At 34.0% G+C, this 14,756-nt stretch overlaps 1 protein-coding gene and 1 long non-coding RNA gene across 3 annotated transcripts in view; both read right to left on the bottom strand.

The window, feature by feature from the left end:
- Positions 1–12,164, bottom strand: part of LOC134732597 (uncharacterized) — a 72,440-nt gene extending 60,276 nt beyond the window's left edge. Inside the window, exon 1 of the long non-coding RNA XR_010115901.1 lies at positions 5–12,164. This is a non-coding gene — a long non-coding RNA (uncharacterized lncRNA). The remainder of the gene's footprint in view (positions 1–4) is intronic.
- NALF1 (NALCN channel auxiliary factor 1) overlaps positions 1–14,756 on the bottom strand; it is a 713,496-nt gene that overhangs the window by 630,465 nt on the left and 68,275 nt on the right. The gene's annotated exons all lie outside the window — the stretch shown is intronic.

Raw genomic sequence — 14,756 nt, 5'->3', positions numbered from 1 at the left:
GAACCTTAATTAGATTGAAGAGAAACTCCAGTGTCTGTCACAAGTGCCATTCTGACTGTGGTGAGGAAACTGTCAGGGGGTGACACAGAGCTCTGTGTGACTTGACCACTCCCTCGGGTTGCCGTGGAGTGGATCACAGGCTTTTCTGAACTGGACCAAGAGAAGAAATAAGAATTAGGAAACACGGTGAAATAACAGATGGAAATTTTGTGTGTGTATACAAGTAAAGGACAAGAGAGATCATGATATTAAAATTAAAATTAAAATTTTAGTGGCTTGGCTTGAATTTACTAAAATTAAATTTTGATAAGACTGTAATTTCTACTCCACAGTTTAATTACAACAATAAGTACAGAGTAATTTCACAATTTTTGAAAATCTCTTTTGCTTTAAAAAGTACTTCACGAATTCAGTTACAAATGGGTACGAACGTCGTCAGGCAATTCCTGTCTTAAAATCATACAAAGTTCCACCTTACAGTATAAAATCTTTATACACAGATCGTTTATTGTTTGGGAACTATGCTTACTTCACCTTTATCTCATCATTTCTTTGTCAGTCTGGATCATGAGATATACAGACTAGAAAAAGCAAGAGTGAAAAAGAACAGAGACATAGAGAGCAGTGGCTACACCCCAAACACCATCACATTTTTGTTCTTTATTAAGCATCAAAATCATCCTAAAATAGAAGCAAACATTCTTTTTCCATTTTACAGATAATAAAACTGAGACTCAGACAGATTCTTTTTCAGGGTGATATAGCTACAAAGTGGCCAAGTCAGAACTGACACCCAGGTCTCCCAGTGGAATGCCCATGCTCTCTGCACTGCAATATGCTGCCAGGGAGTTGGTTATATTCACCTAAATTCCTGGTCAATTGTAATAATCAGGACAGAAACTTGTCAACCAACTAGTATGTCTTGAATTACATATATAGGCAAGAAGGATGAAGAAACTGAACTTTTGTTTAGGAAAATTAAAATGGCAAATTGTGCTGTTCAGGACTCATTCACTCCCTTGTACACTGTACACAATATGTGAAAATGTTCAATGGTGCAGGTTTACAGTGCTGCCTCCATAAAATTACTGCTATCTTACAATGCAAAACCGTCAAGACTGATAAACCATAGGCTAATTTAGGAAACTAGAGTGGTTCAGACATAATATTTAAGAATTTTCCTGAAGCATTTACAGAATGGCAACCATCAATGTTTATTAAATACTTTATACCAAGCACTCCTCAAAGTCTTTCATGCGTATTTACATATACAACTTGGCTAAAATAAAAAGTATTAAACATAACTTATGACAAAAAACATTTACAGAAAAACGTAGAGTAGTACAGTATATAGAATATGCCAAAATTAACTCTTAAATAGGCAACAAATTGAAGAAAGCATAAAGGGTGGGTATTAAAATATTGAAAAGACTAATTTTATTTTGGAAGCTTAGATGAAAGCATTTATAGAATAAACTATACATTGTCTAATTAATTTAAATCTGTTCTGTAAGTAATCATTTACCCATCATCTCCTATATGATGAAGTTTTACTGATGATGATGAAGATAAATTGAATAAAACAGAGCTGAAATCTTTATGTCAGATCACATACACATAATTCACTAACAGCAACATGAAATGAGTCATGGCAAGATGTGTCTATTGCATAGTTATTAAAATAGCATAGCAATTCTGCATACATTTATGCGAATAAAAGAAGCAGCTGTTTCACCATGTTCATAGTTAACCAAGGAGTGTTAATTTTTAGCCATATATGGGTACAGTATTAAATGGATTTGGGAAAAAAATGCATAGAAAATGGGTGCAGGTTAGGGCCTTATTTTAGAGGTCTTTTAGTTATATAATATACAGGGCTAAATAAAAATCTATAAACATAGATTTGTAACAATGTTACATCATATTAAAAATATAGGATTCTTATTCTCTAAAGAGCTTATAGCACCAGTAGGAAAAATCATAAGACAGTATAGCAAAAACGGCATCTGATCCTAAGATAATACTGGAAGGAGATGGTAAAAACTACCCACAAACCTAAAAATGTTATTAGTCTCATATACTTTTTAAAAAGGTTGTAAAGGTGGCAAATGGAAAAATGAAATCCACCTTTTCCTATTTATTTTGCTTATTTAATATAGAAAAATGTAAAGTTACTAATATTCAGGTTTGTTGCAACTACAGTAAGATTGGCGAGAATATAAAATGGTAAAAATGTTTTTGCCGAAAGTTTGTCAATATTTATCAAATATTCCCTAAAATTTGTAATAGTTTAAAATGGCTATGCTGTTAATGGAAACAGCAAGATTAAAAGTATCATCTATATTACAATCCTTATTTTTAAAAAAGACAAAAACTATGTACCTGTCTATCATATCTAGCTAGCTAGCTAGCTAGCAATCATTTATGTCTTCACTCTATAGTGATTACTCCTGGGGCACGGGTGATTATCGTTTTAGACTTTATACTTTTGTCAAGTTTTCCATAAGGGCATGTAATACTTTTATAATTAGATATATTTTTAATGCAGAACCCCAAAAAATATTAGTTTAGGGTATATGATGATCATTTGGTTCTTCTAATGGATACTTTATTTTTAAAATTCCTTTTGCAGTAAGTCATAAAAAGAAATACATTGTACTCAGAATTGACAAAAATATAATGTTGTGAAAAAATAATAATGAGTTTACCAAGAATCCTTACATCTGAAGCACATAAAACACAGACTAACACTTTGGGAAGGTGAGGCGGGTGGATCACTTGAGGACAGGAGTTCCAGACCAGCCTGGCCAACATGGTGAACCCCGCCCTTCTGCCTCTACTAAAAATACAAAAATTAGCCAGGCGTGGTGGCAGGCGCCTATAATCCCAGCTACTCAGGAGGCTGAGGCAGAAGAATTGCTTGAACCTGGGAGGCGAAGGTTGCAGTGAGCTGAGATCACGCCATTGCGCTCCAGTCTGGTCAACAAGAGCTAAACTCCATCTCAAAAAAAAAAAAAAAAAAAAAAAAAAAAAAAAAAAAAACAGACTCTACAAATTTGCTATGTTTTAAGTTACAAAAAGAGCTGAAGTCGATTTCAAATTAACTTTATCAATATGCAAATGAGGCACATAAGTGGAATTTTAAAATGTGCAGTCCATCTGAAAACCTATAAACACATTTTTATTTCATTAAGTCAAACTTGTGTTCAGAAAGTTTGTCACTGAGATACTAGCTTACCAATTTAATGCCAGAGTATGTCGGCACTGCACTTACAATGTTGTCCCACTTTGGCTCTGAGAAAGCTTGGGTTGAGCCACAAGAAAGCAGGTCTTACTATGCTCAAAGACCAAGAACCTATCTCAGAATTTTGTCTTTCTTATCAAGTACACTACTAATCCTATTTGATCCATACTAAAACTTTGTAACCTATCATAACGCATATTTTTAAAATCTTTACAAACGTAATGCTAGACATGGATTATTTTAATACCATACATATGACATTTAGTAAAATTATAATAGATTTTTCCTCAAGTCCATGCCACTTTTCAGGAGAACTAAAGACAAAATGTGAAAGTGTCAAAGTGTCACTCAGCAATACTCACAAGATCCACTTCTCCCCCACAAACAGATCTTTATAAAACACAAATTTGTAAAAATTTATAACATTTACATATTGGTATCTGAGCCTAGTAACATCTGCTTTCCTGTGGCTCAACCCAAACGTCCTCAGGACCAAAATGGGACATTGTAAGTGCAGTGTCCACATACTCTGACATTAAATTGCCAAACTACTATCACAATGACAGTCTTTCTAGACACAAGTTTGACTTAATGAAATAAAAATGTGTTTATAGGTTTCCAGATGTATGTTAGTTAAAGCTCATAAAAGAGTGAAACACTTATGTAACAATCACACTAAAGGCTTTGGTGATATCATTTCATGTTTTATAATGTACACAAAATTACACTTTTTAAGCTTAATTCTTTTTAATCATTTTGTTTGTTTAGACACAGGGTCTCACTCTGTCACCCAGGCAGGAGTGCAGTGACAAAATCATAACTCACTACAGCCATGCATACTGGCCTCAAGGAATCCCCCGCCTTGGCCTCCCAAAGCACTAGGATTACAGGTGTGAGCCACTGAGCCTGGCCTCTTTTTAATTCTGTAGCTCCAATATCCTTAATTTGTAAATAATATTTATGGACATCAGTGAGACTTGTAAATACAACCACAAATAAAACCTTTCTTTTATTTGGTAAGATCAAAAGTATCATGTTTTTGGTAATAACTTATATAGTTTGACATTAATAAGAGACAGTTGAAGAAAAACAGAAAATAATGAGAAAGTTTGTTCTGTGCCCTTTTAACTCAAGGTGATCCAGTTTATTTCAACAGGATAGCAGGGCTGTTGATTTTTTCATACGCTCCATATTATGCCGCAATGCCATTAGAAGAAATACTTATCTGTGAATATCTTACGTGTTGATAAGCACTCTCTACAACAACAGTGAAAAATTCACACTGTCAACACTAGAACTGATTATGATGCAAGAATTGTCCTAACATATAGCTAGGCTATGCATTTAGGGTTAGTCAATGACATCTTAATGTATTTATCAAATATAACAATTCCTCCCACCCAATACCATGCAAAATGCTATTGTGAACATTTTACTTAATCTATTTTTATAATTTTCCCAAAGACACCAGTTGATGCCAGGTACACATCAAGTATCTCCTGCTTCTATTAAGAGGCAATGCTACTTCAATTAAGAAATAGGTTTATGTCAAACTTTTAATATTAGTATTTCTTTTTAAACCTCAGCTTCAAACTTTCTGTCATTAACATGTCATAAGTTTGAGTCAGACCTAGTTGTTCTGAATCAATTTCTACTCTGATTTTGGGTTATAAAGTCTCTTCCACCCACAGAGCCTATTATAAATTCTGGTATCCAGACACAAATAAACCCACTTCAACTTAACTACTTTCTTTAGTCTGTAAATTGACAATGAATCACTAAAAGTTTTTTTTTTTATTTTAGTCTTTGAAAGTTGCTTGAAATTGTCTGAAGAATAAAATGAGTGTGACTATGAATTTCCCTAACTCATCTTGTTCACTCTTATTTCGGATAAGATCAAGCACCCTCAGGGCAGTATGTCTGCAGACCTATTCATTCTTATTTCACAGTAAGGTAAAACGTAAACCATTCGAAACAGGAGAGAGAATTTCACTGTTTTAAAATATGTTCAGGAAAAGAGTTAAATGTCTTATTTATGTAAATGATTCCCACAGCCAATTTATATGTAACCTACAGCCAATTCATACTTAACCTGGATCCACGGGACTGCAACTTACACCTCATTTCCTGTTCTATGCCCTTGGAAATGAAGAACAAGAACAGCTGCCTGCCACTTTTACATTCAACATGAAAGCCCATGGTTACGTCTTTAACTTGACTTTTCCTTTCCAATCTAAACCAGGATTATTTTCCTGTAGGCTTTTGACTTGTCTCTCTTGAATAATTGTTGAGTCCTTTTTTCCCAGTACTATTAGAATTGCTCAGCCCTTGAACTGGAAAGAGGGAGACAAGGTATGATAATGTTAATGATGATAGGGTAAATCTATTGTTCTCTAACTAGCATGCAGTGTTTTTTTTTTTTTTTTTTATTGCAGGAGTTATAATGCTTAACAACATGTCAAAATATTATATTACTGAAAAACAAAAACAACATATTCACCCACCTAAAAAACAAACAAAAAAAGAATCTTATTAAGACCTGATATGCAATGCCAGTTTCTACAAGTATTCTTAAAGTCCACATAATTGAGTTAAAAAAAAACCTACTATCCCCATTTCCTACCCATAGGACATTAGGAATAATGGCAACTCTATTACAGGATCATTGTAAGAATTTCAGATACTGTAAAGCAAACTTCTACCACATAGGAAGCACTGAATAATTATTTTTATCTGTGCTTTTTGAGTTCTAATGTGAATGTTTGTACAATGTAGTCATGTCTAAAGCTACGTTTAAATTACACAAAATAATTGGTTTATGTTAATAAAAGGCAAATATTTTTCTGAACAAGTTCTTCTAACGTTGAAGAGATAAGAAAATCTTTTGATGTACTGACTACCTTATTGACTGAGAGTGTAATAATGAGGACAAAAAGAAAAAAATATTTAAGAAGCACATCAATGCGTATACACATTAATTTCACAAGATGTTTATTTGCATACACAAGTAATTGTAAAAAAGAATACACATTAAGTAAAATGGGTAAAAATTAGCTAAGATAATGTTAGACACATGCATTTGCGGTTTCTATTCAGAATGCAAGCGTTAACTACAAACCATGCCTGTGTTTCTGGATAACATAAAATATAGCCAAGCTAAATTTAGGTCAATCTCATTTTCTCATTCTCAGGCAACAACAACCAAAAACAAACAAAAACATCAATACACATTTTGCAAAGAAAGAGGGGGAAAGCCACTGATCTGGGGAAGGGAAAAACTTTACGAAGCCTCATCATTCACATGTAACTTACTGAGTTAGGTGCTTTTTTTTTTTTTTTCTTTTTTTCACCTTAACACAGAGAATGGAAAGTGTTATTAAACAAATCAGTCCATCCCTCTCTAGTTTGAAGTTGTCCTTTCTCCTAGAACCTCACAGTCCTACCATTTTCACAAGTTAGGTCCGAATTGCTGGAAGAAAAGTCCTTTACGCTGTTCTGTAAAAAGCTACTCTCTTTAAATCAGCTCAAAATCCAGAAGGTAGAAGGCTTTGTTCTTTCAGGATCTCCAGGTATTCCATTTATTTTAGCACAACGCTGTATACAATAATTATCATTGTTATTATCCTTAATAATACTATAGTTTACATAGCATTTAAATTTTACAATTTGCAAGGAAAGTTATCACAAGTTAACTATGAATGGAAGTTTAACATACATTTCCATTATTTCGCTAACTATGATGTCCCTTGAACATACAGGATATTATTCTTCTCTAGTTTCATCTCAGTAGCATTGTGTTATATCAATAGCAGTGAGGAATAATCCCCAAATACCATTCTCTTGCCTTGTTAAACATACATTTTTTTCTTTCTTTTCTTATTCTCTGTTTGAATATGGAGAAAAATCACCTATCACAGCAAATTGAATACTACTACGCTTAAGGGATATCAATGTTGATATTGGTGAGTGTCTTATTGTAGTCCTAAGCCACGATTTTTTTAAGAAATCAAATATTGATGGTTAAGGCATTTTTTGACAATCCAACAGGTTTAATGCTAATACAAGGTAATCTTAGTGTGTGGTGATGTATAGATTAATAATCCCCCTTAAATATATTTCCTGCTTCAAATTTAAAGCCATAATTATAGGATTTCATTTCATGTGTTTTATGTAGTTTGGGTCTTCTAACTTCTTGAGCCCTGTAATAAATTCACAATAGTTTTTGTTCACATCAAATAACATCCAATTTGTCAACATTTATCTTTTATTTTTCTGGGATTGCTCAGCTACATTCATTAATTGAATTTTGGAGGCCTTGATGTAATACTTTTGTATAATGTTTTGTTTTAAGATAATCTTTTTGCCTTCATTATTTTGTAAGCATTTTTATTTTCTCTCATTCGATGTGAACAAATGATTGAGGTGTATTTAATATCACTTTTCACTGGTCAAGATTTAATTATATTTTGTGATTTCAACTCCATCTAAAATTTCTGTGAAATTTGTATTTCTTCCAACAGTTATTAATAAGTCTGAAAGTACTACTCTCACTGCTTTATTGATCCTTTGTGTCGTTCCCCTTCCCTGCATGCCAGTGTTACTTCTCTATGCTGTTAGTGCAGTCATTCCTCCTTCACCAATCATAAAATACCTCCCTGCTATCTTCCCGACAGTCCCCATTCCAACTTATTCTCCATGATGTTATCAGAGTACTTTTCTTAAATATCATTCTGAATTACCAGTTAGGCTTACCTGAATAAAAACGTAAACGACACCCCTCTAATTACAGAATGAAGAAAAACTCCTTAACAGAGAATACTAACCTCTGGCACACTCACACTCTTCCATCACCTTATTTTACCATATTTTACACGTGCCCAATACTTCTGTTATATTCATACCCTTATTCTCCACAAAACACCAAACTTCCTCAGCCATTTCCACAAATGCATGCCCTTCACGACCTGAAATGTACTCCAGCTGCTCATGAACGCCATGTTTGTTTCAAAGATCATGGCCACCAAAAAGCTTTCTGGGCCAGGAGGTGATCGTGTTTCCTTCCACCAGATCCCCTTGCTCCCTTCACTCTGACAGGTCGGCATGGCCTTTTGTTGTTTTATTTTTACATTTCTATTCCTCATTGCCTCCCATTTTTCTTTTCTTTTTTTTTTTGAGACAGAGTCTCGCTCTGTCACCCAGGCTGGAGTGCAGTGGCGCAATCTCGGCTCACTGCAAGCTCCACTTTCCAGGTTCACGCCATTCTCCTGCCTCAGCCTCCCCAGTAGCTGGGACTACAGGCGCCCCCCACCATGCCTGGCTAATTTTTTTTTTTTTTTTTTTTTTTGTATTTTTAGTAGAGAGGGGGTTTCACCGTGCTGGCCAGGATGGTCTCGATCTCCTGACAGCTCGATCTCCTGACGTCTCGATCTCCTGACCTCGTAATCCGCCTGATTCAGCCTCCCAAAGTGCTGGGATTACAGGTGTGAGCCACCACGCCCAGCCCACCTCCCATTTTTCAACCCCAATCTGTATAAACATTTGCTTAGTAAATAATCCACAAATACTTATTAAGTATGTACGATACATGAGTCAGTGTTCTGGGCACTGGGGCTTTATCAATGGACAGAACACATCTTCGTGGACGTTCCAGTCTGGTTGAAGAATGAATGAAATTCACAAGCTAAAATATTTTTGATTTTCAGATTTTATATTCGAAGATAAATTTCACTTAATTTCTTTTCGAATATCTAATTGCAGGGAAGATAAAAACAATAAAAGTAAAAAAATAGTATTTTATTCATCCAAAGAATCAATCTTATATTTGAATGATAAATGTGAATGATACTTCTTGCTATTTTTCTATTCTTGACCTAAGAATACTTTCAATGGAACTAACGAAATTCATTTTCATATAAATGGCCCAACATGGCTTTTCTTTTCTACATGTAAAAAATCGGAAAGCAATTTGCACCAATTTAAATAGCATATCCCATTTTGCTCAACTTGGGATCAGCAGATTGTATTCAGGTATATTGCTATGCTATGAAAAACAATATTTTTGGCCACAGAGACATGATGATGTATAATAAAGGATTCATAATTTTCCCCATGATTTAGGCTTTCTGGTTTCATTCTTTCCAATATGGGGCACTATGGCATCTGTCCATTCAACAACAATGAGTAGAGATTATCAATGGTTGATTGCAGCCAATTTTAGTTTTGTGTATTTTCTTGTCCTTTGCATGCAAAATTACTTTTCAGAGGGCACAATTAGTAAAATGTACATTAAATATATGTTGCCAGTTTAGTATGCTAACTTCTTCTCTCTAGAGGTTAATATATTTCCCATTCAGAATTGAGATACTATTTATAAAATTAATAACAAAAATTCTCTAATATATTAATAGAATTTTCTAAAACTAGAATTGCAAAATGTTATATTATAATATTATTTTGAGGTAGCAAAAATTTTTTTTTTTTTTTTTTGAGACAGAGTCTCGCTCTGTTGCCCAGGCCGGAGTGCAGTGGCGCGATCTCGGCTCACTGCAAGCTCCACCTCCCGGGTTCACGCCATTCTCCTGCCTCAGCCTCTCTGAGTAGCTGGGACTACAGGCGCCCGCCACCACGCCCAGCTAATTTTTTTGTATTTTTAGTAGAGACGGGGTTTCACCGTGGTCTCCATCTCCTGACCTCGTGATCCGCCCGCCTCGGCCTCCCAAAGTGCTGGGATTACAAGCGTGAGCCACCGTGCCCGGCCGAGGTAGCAAAATTATTATCATTCTCCTCTTTCCTTCCCTTATCAATCTCTTCTTTCTTTCTCTATCATCTTATATATCCTTCCTTTACTTCAGTTCTCGTGTTTGTGTTCCTCACCTTTTCTTCTGAATTTTGAAATACATTTAAGAAGCAGATTAACAAGTGATATTACAATTTAATTTATTAGAAAAAAAAACCCAGGGGATTCAGACAGAAAATTCTACCAGTTTGGAATGTATTTACAGTTTTGTCTTAAGCATTTCTAAATAGAGTTGGACACTATGAGATAAGACAATACTTCATTTGCAGGCTAAGTCTTTCTGGCTAAGTCCTACTTTGAATACAGTCTGCAGTCCATGAAATCCTGGCAATAAGGAAAAACAAACTGCCCCCAAATACTGAAGAACAAAACGCAACTTTTTCAAAATAGAAATAACAGTAAACACATACATCGTAGCCTTTTGAGCACCTATATATGTCAGGAATATTATGTTTTCTCTTTTAAGCTCACAAGTGCCTTATAATTAGTCTCATTTTAGAGAAATAGCGAGCCTTAGGAAGCCCTGTATAGTACAAGTCCTGTGGCCTGGAAATTGCAGGCTTACTAGTCCACATCGGCTTGCTCATTCCCCAAAGCCTCTGCCCTTAAACACGGTATATCCACTGTCTTCTACTTAGTACCTAATCCACACACAGTAGATCAAGGGAAGCCTTGCAAAAATGACTGTGGCGTCAGACATTTGCTGTAGTGATTTTAGCACCTCTGTAGGGATACGAAAATACGCATTACAAAATCTTAAAATATTATGTTGGTTTAGCCAGAGACTCCTCTCACTGTGCCCTGTTTACGGCTCCTTTTATGACGCTGGCTCAGCAGAAGATCCCTTGTAGGTACGGATATGAATGTGACATGCCTGTAAATGAGGTGATATGTGGGAAAGGGCTCACTGAGCTCAATGCCACGTACATGGTATACACTCAGTAAACACGTTTTCTTGAATCTTTCTTTTCCTCGTATATTTGAACATGGGAATGATGAAGTCAGCTTTTCTACTACATCCCATCTCCCCAAACACCACCATCATTGCTTAGAAGCTGTAAGTTTGCACTCACAATTCACTTTTACAAATAATTCTTACATTTTAAAAGGCTTGTTTTGCTTATAATAAATCTTAGGGTAGAAGGATCTATGGGCTGATTATTAGACGCTTTAAGAATAGAAACTGCAGATGTTAAAATGTTTAAAGCCAAAGAGCAATCAAAAGAATACTGATAATTTGAACAGTGTATTAAGATTAGGTCAGTGGATGAAAGCAAAAGAGCAACCTTGGGGTTCCAGATATTTTTCAGATTCCCTTTACTTTGTAGAGGAAGGTAAACACAACAGCAGTAACAATGAAAAAAAATCAGGTGAAAAATCTCTAGAATTTCAGTTACATATTTTGTAACTAATTACTGTAGAGAAATAGGAATGTATGAGGAAGCAAAATGGATTGAAGAAAGCTGGAAAAAGAAAAAATATTCAGAGAGGAAGAAAACAAGGATGAAGAAAGAAAAGGAAGAAAGGGCGGTAGGGAGGTGCTAATGTTTATTCTGAAGAACCAAACTATGCCTAATTCTTCTTTTGCAATCTCCGCACTTAAGGAGCATACAGTTGATCATTGTTGGTGGGTCGAAATACAGAACTAAAGAAGAGAAAAAAGAGAAAGATACAAAGAAAAGGGAAGCAGAGTGTGATCTGAAGTTTTGTCTCAGGTGTCATTTACAATTGCACTTTGCCTGGCTTTCGTGAACATGAAAATTAAAGATTGAGCAAAGCAGACTGTTGAGGATACTTTACTTTCAAATTTGACACTGTGTGGAAAACCAACTTGAATGTTTTTATCGTATTTTTAGTGTTATTATTATCATATCACTTTTTCAGGAGCTCTGTCATGATTTACACTCATGGAATTAAGTAAAATGAGTTTAAATATAGTAAACTACACTAAGTTTAAATAGAAATTAAAACGAGTCCCTAAACAACAAATTTAATAAACTTCAATGTGTACCATTATAAACCAGGCATTTGCAACTGAATTAACTAATTTAAGTCTCATAGTAACAAGTGTAGATTACTGTATTTAATATAATATATAATATATAATAAATTATGTAATATAATATAATACTATATAATTATATAATACATATATTATTATATAATATATAATACATCATGTTGTATTTTATTGGTAATAAAATATATATTATGTATCATAGAATACATATAAGATATTATAATTATATATGATATAATATATAATACAGTTTATAATATAGTTTACTATATTTAAATACAGTACAGGTAATTTCTAAGTTGTTAATGAAATAACATCTCCTAAACCAAGCATTACTTGGTTTAAGTTATAGTATGATGTCTCTTGCTCAAATAATAAGCTGTAGATAATTGAGACAAAGCCTTTTATTTGACAGATGACATTCAGAACTTCTTCTATCAATGAACTATCTTATACTAATTCAATTTCCTCAATCGCATTTCAAGGAAATTAGTTTGTATAATTTATCTCACTACAAGTCCTACACAATCTGTCAGTTAAACTATTTAAATGTCCTTAAACAACACTTGCTTTCATTTGCTTTACTTAGTTCGGCAGATTTTTCTACAGATCAATACAAAACACAAAGGTACATCACATAGCGTAGCACTAAGATGTTTGTTAGGGAAGTATTGAGAACTATAAGAGTACCATTTGCTGTCACAGAATTCTAGACATTCTAGATGATTGAATATAATTATATCATTAGAACACTGTCTCATAGCTAATTTTCCTTCTGAGGTACCCATGCATAGAAAGCATAGCAATAAGACATCGCCCAGATATTTTAGGACAGTAGATTAAATGGTGTGCTAGGATGATGTCAATTTGTTTTAAAATATTTATAAGAAAGGTTTTGAATAGTTGAGCAATTACTAAAGGAGGCTGGCATAATTGTAATACAGTCAGAGGCAATGCTCGGGTAGTATTCTTATATATGAGAAATTTCAAAGAAATTCAGTAAAAGGCAATAATAATAAGACAGATGGTTTTGGTAGAGCCTTGGCAGCTGTCAATGGAAAATATAAATCAGTGCATCCATTCCTTACAAGGTTTTCCTAGAAACTGACTGCAGAAAATTAAAATCCTGTCAGGGCCAACTAAATATGTGCCCTATATTGCTGACATAATATTCAGTTGGATATGAGCAGATTTTAATTTCATATCCTAATTAACATTGATAGAGAGCAATTTCAAAAATGTTTCACAGGGATGAACTAAGTCTACTCAGTCGCTCTCTAAAATTGGCCATGAACATTTGCATAAACAGCCTTCCGAGTCGCCTTCTTCCTTCCCCTTTCCTCTTCGCACAGCCAGCGCTGCACCGGTTGAATGAAATGATTCCGAATTACCCTCTGCCTTTCACACATTTCACGGTCTAAATTCTATGACTGTCTGTGTATCAGCAGTTTAAGGAACCATCTTTTTTGCCTATGATTTTAGGTAAGAATATATTTTAGAAATTTTTTAAAAAGAAAGAAACGTGTGAAACCTGTTCTATGCAAACACCTCAAGATGAAAGTCTCTTTGCTATAAAAATCCTATAAAAAAAGTTGCTAAATGTCCCTTCTCTGATAAAGAGAAGACATTTGTGTCAAATATCAATGTAAACCATCATTTGTTTATGTAATAATTTTTTTAATTGCTTTATTTCAATTTGTAAGACTCTCCCTATATTGTTCACCAATTACTTCACATATTATAAGTTAGTTTGCTGTGTAGATACCCCTAGAAAAATATTTTATTATTAAAAGTAGAAATGACGAAATTAGTCTTTCCCAAACATGACTTTGGGATAGTTTTATTTTTCCATTTACAGCCTTTAATTTACTTATATATATTTCAGATTGTTAAAAATATCACTAAAAATACCAAAATCATATTATTTATAAATTATATCCTTCTAAACATTGGGCATATGTATATTTTCTTCTTGTAATTTGCAATTTTAGAAATCTTAGAAAAATTACTTTATGCTTATTTTTTTCCGTAACCCTTTTTAAATTTTCATTTTTCTATTAATCATTTAAAATTTACTGAAGCACAAAACTGCTAGAGACACACAGCTCCCAGAATGGAAAAGAGATGCAACAAACAAGTTCCTTGATGACAAGACCATGTTTTTTTAGATATCAGTGTGTAATACCCAGCACGATGCTTAGTAGAGAGTATATATAAAATAAATGTTAGGGTGTAGAAGGATAACTGAACGAATAAATAAAAATTGCTGAATGTGCTAGACAGAATAAAAAAGAAAAAGCCATTTTTATACCATTCCCATTACTAAATTTAATTAGTTTGAATGTTTGCCTTTAAGATTGAGGATGATCATTTACTTAATAGCCCTAAAGAAAAAAATCTCAGTGGAAAGTTGGGTTCACATGAATGGTTATTCAATGACCAGTAAATTTAACTGTGCTAGATGGTCAAGCCTTGGTCAGCACCCTTTGGGTAGAAATGGAAAAATCTCTTGCACACAACTGCCTGAAAAATCTCAACTTTGGTGTCATTCATTTATATATTCAGTTATCCAAAAATACTTCCTAAGCACTTTCTAAATTCTAGCATTGTGCTGCTAGGGAATGACCATCGTAGACATAAAAGAAATGGCCCTGCCCTCTCTGAAGGAAGGTAGCTGAGCTGTGCCTATTATTTGA

This window comes from Symphalangus syndactylus, chromosome 15 (assembly GCF_028878055.3).
Source record: "Symphalangus syndactylus isolate Jambi chromosome 15, NHGRI_mSymSyn1-v2.1_pri, whole genome shotgun sequence".
Taxonomy (NCBI): Eukaryota; Metazoa; Chordata; class Mammalia; order Primates; family Hylobatidae; genus Symphalangus; species Symphalangus syndactylus.
Note: the sequence above shows the minus strand (reverse complement) of the source record. Positions and strands in the feature narration are given on the sequence as shown.